Source organism: Ostrea edulis, chromosome 2, assembly GCF_947568905.1.
Source record: "Ostrea edulis chromosome 2, xbOstEdul1.1, whole genome shotgun sequence".
Lineage (NCBI taxonomy): Eukaryota > Metazoa > Mollusca > Bivalvia > Ostreida > Ostreidae > Ostrea > Ostrea edulis.
This window is the reverse complement of record NC_079165.1, coordinates 55,278,397-55,280,966: the sequence shown is the minus strand read 5'-3', so window position 1 is coordinate 55,280,966 and position 2,570 is coordinate 55,278,397. Positions and strand designations below refer to the sequence as shown.

Genomic DNA, 2,570 nt, shown 5'->3' with positions numbered 1-2,570 from the left:
CACATCGGAAATTCCTCAGACTTTCATTAATACCCGCTTTTACATTGTGACACATCAGAGATTCCAGACTTTAATCCCCGATTTTACATTGTGACATTGGAGTTTCCTCAGACTTTAGTTGTCATTGTTTGTTTTGTTACGAAATAAAAGATATTAAACCACTTCATTTTTTTAATTTTGATATTTTACTTCAGAAAATGATTAACTACATTGTAAATCCAATATATCGGATATCGCATCAGAAAATTGTATCATATCGGAAGATCTTGAGCAATACACACCCCTAATGCTCACGCAACGGTGATTTAACAATTGAAGTTAACAGATGATCGAGAGACTTTGCCAAGTGTCAGGTTTCCATAGAAGACTTTCTTTTGTTAAAATTGCCAACTCCTATGGTGTTTTTAGACGGTGGCTATTTATAGCCATGCACTGTCTTATGCTATCGTTTCAGCTGGCATTACTGTATATACAAGGGGACCCTAGTTTTATATGAAGGTCATGATGCAGAGTGACAGACATGAATGTCCAGTCTGTCAAATTTGTATGCACATTCTTGGTTTCTGCTGCAGTTCTAACTGAAAACACTATGAAAAATGCCGCAAATAAAGCAGTGAGCGCATCCGAGTTGTTGATGGCTGGTGAGAGCCGAGAGGAAAAAAAGATGTGCAGATTGTTTTTCAAATAAAAATTTATGTCCGGTAAAAAGTTTTAGCTGGAAGAGAGTTGGATCCCATTAGGATAAGTGGGATCTGCCTAGACTGACTTCCTACCCTTGTTTCATTTAGATTGTGAAAATACATTCAGAAATGTATTAATAAACTTAAAATATGTTAATGATGTTGATTTTTGGTGATGATTTAATATATTTTTTCAAAACCATCACATTATTTTCCTGTCAAACATATCCAATAGAAGTGTTTCTATGACAACCAATCTAAATGTAGAAACAATATATCTGGTACTTGTAAAGCATAGTGGCATAAAGGAGTTAACTTTAGTGTTTTATGCTAGATATGTTTCATTGAAAAATATAGATTCTTACAAAACATCTGAAAATAATCCTCAGCCAATAACGGGTGAAATGTTATGATTGAAAGTTGCAATGCAATTTAAGCTAAATTTTATTTTGGAAGTATAAAATTCAATAGAACATTTAACTTGTGTAATAATTAGGGCTATATGGACCGTGGATATCGGCCTGGATAGCTCAGTGGTTAGAGCACCTGACTAGTAATGCAGGGGTCCCGGGTTCGATTCCCGGTCCAGCCAAAGATTTTCTCCTCCTTACCATACTACATTTGGTGCCATTGACCACCCCTAGTGGTGCAGGTTGGCCTGCCAGGGGCGAAAAGAACCTGGGTTGATATTGAAAGACAATTATAAAATTATAATTGATCTTAAGGAGGGAGGAATGTAGTAATTAGGGCTATACAGACTGTGGATATCGGCCGGGATAGCTCAGTGGTTAGAGCACCTGCCTAGTAATGCAGGGGTCCCGGGTTCGATTCCCGGTCCAGCCAAAGATTTTCTCCTCCTTCCTATACTACACTTGTTAGAGTTTACAATGTTTTTACATACTTTGAAAAAATAAAATTTATTTCCTACCTACCTACCCTATTTTTTTCTGGAAAGTTAGCGGAAACTCAATAATTTTTGTCGTTGGCCTTAGATCCTATGATCCGCTCCTCTACTATAGAGATAGTACAGATGAATGGATCATAGGATCTAATTTTAATTAGATTGCTAGGTTAGGGATATATATCTCGACTTTTGTTGTAGTTCTTATGAAATTCGGGTTACAATAGAGCCTCAGTACCCCTTGCTTGTCGTAAGAGGCAAAATCCAAGGCTCCATGTCACAGCAGGTGTGGCGTGATAAAGATCCCTTCCTGCTCAAAGACTATAAGCACCGAGCATAGGCCTAAATTTTGCAGCCCTTCACCGGCAATGGTGACGTCTCCATATGAGTGAAAGATTCTCAAGAGGAACGATAAACAATAGGGGTGAATCAATATATCGAAATGTGCAGGTATATGTCTGTCCAGCGATATACGATAGGTGTTTTGACGATATGATATAATGTTGGGTTTAAAACAGCCATTTTAATGGTCGGGATCGAAGTTCATGATTTAAAAATGGCTTCTAACAGGAACACGATTCCTCAGACTTTAATATCCGCTTTTACATTGTGACATTGGAGATTCCTCAGACTTTCATTAATACCCACTTTTACATTGTGACACATCGGAGATTGCTCAAACTTTAATCCCCACTTTCACATTTTGACACATCGGAGATTTCTCAGACTTTAATCCTCACTTTTACATTGTGTAACATCGGAGATTTCTCATACTTTAATTCCCGCTTTTACATTGTGACACATCGGAAATTCCTCAGACTTTAATCCTCGCTTTTACATTGTGACATTGGAGTTTCCTCAGACTTAAATTGTCATTGTTTGTTTTGTTATGAAATAAAAGATATTAAACCACTTCATTTTTTTAATTTTGATATTTTACTTCAGAAAATGCTAAACTACATTGTACATCCAATATATCGGATATCGCA

The 2,570-nt window shown here is 36.8% G+C and overlaps 1 non-coding gene across 1 annotated transcript; it reads left to right on the top strand.

Moving 5' to 3' along the window:
- Window positions 1-1,198: 1,198 nt before the first annotated feature.
- On the top strand, window positions 1,199-1,272 carry Trnat-agu (transfer RNA threonine (anticodon AGU)). The gene has a single exon. It is a non-coding gene; the product is annotated as a tRNA-Thr (tRNA).
- Window positions 1,273-2,570: the final 1,298 nt, after the last annotated feature.